The sequence below is a fragment of the Galeopterus variegatus genome, unplaced genomic scaffold, assembly GCF_000696425.1.
Source record: "Galeopterus variegatus unplaced genomic scaffold, G_variegatus-3.0.2 Scaffold961, whole genome shotgun sequence".
Classification (NCBI taxonomy): Eukaryota; Metazoa; Chordata; class Mammalia; order Dermoptera; family Cynocephalidae; genus Galeopterus; species Galeopterus variegatus.
Window position 1 is genome coordinate 142,136 of NW_007727072.1, and position 987 is coordinate 143,122.

At 47.1% G+C, this 987-nt stretch overlaps 1 long non-coding RNA gene across 1 annotated transcript in view; it reads left to right on the forward strand.

The window, feature by feature from the left end:
* LOC103591328 overlaps positions 1-860 on the forward strand; it is a 17,170-nt gene extending 16,310 nt beyond the window's left edge. Inside the window, exon 2 of the long non-coding RNA XR_550564.1 lies at positions 429-860. This is a non-coding gene — a long non-coding RNA (uncharacterized LOC103591328). The remainder of the gene's footprint in view (positions 1-428) is intronic.
* The last annotated feature ends 127 nt before the right edge of the window (positions 861-987 follow it).

Here is a 987-nt window from a genome sequence, read left to right on the forward strand (position 1 = left end):
TCATAGCTCCAGCTTCCAGAGATAAACCCTGTTAACAGTTTGATATATATGTTCGTGTAGGTATTTCTGTACACTTCTTAGTATATATATTATCATTACTATAAAATGGGATCATACTATCCATATTGGTTTTTTTTTTTTACTGACCAGTACGGGATCGCAACCCTCGGTGTCGCGCCCGTACCGGGGACCGGCAACAGGATCGCAACCCTCAGTGTTGCGCCTGTGCCACGCTCAGCCAGTGAGCGGGAACCGGTCACCACATGGGATCCAAACCCTTGGCGGGAGCGCCGCCATGCTCCCAAGCGGCGCACTCTCCAGTGCGCCACTGGGCTGGCCCTATCCATATTGTTTTTTAACTTGCTTTTGAATGAATTCCTTTCCCACCCCACTTTTGCAAATGATTTTCTGTGTGTTTCCTCCTGCAGCCATGGGCAGCCTGACTAGATCTGGGATATTCACATCTGAGACCAAACGATGCCTTCATCCTTTTTTTTCTTTTTTTCTTTGTTTTGGTTTTATTTTTGGTGGCTGGCCAGTTTGGGTATCTGAGCCTTCATCCTTGAATAGCAAACCGACTGTGGAGGATATTCTTCTGTCACAGCCTTTCACAGCACCGTGGATGAGTCTAGCTAGCAGCAGCAATGTTTAGGGACCTGCAAAAATTCAGTCCAGTGGGCGTTCAATTGACTTGCCCCTCACTGTGGAGGAAGCCAGCTTCGTTTCTGTTTGCACACCTGTTTCCATATTCCTGATACACATGTGTCTGTTCTTTGCATTCTCTTTTGAACTGGTTGTAGCATCTTACTGGGTCCCTCATTAAAAATGACTTAAATAAAATCTTAAACACATGTTTTTTTCATATCTGCACGAGAGTCATGTCTTTTTTTTGAAAATTATCCTTTAAGGGCCAGCCCGGTGGCGCGCTGGAGAGTGCGCCGCTTGGGAGCGCGGCGGCACTCCCGCCAAGGGTTCGGATCCCATGTG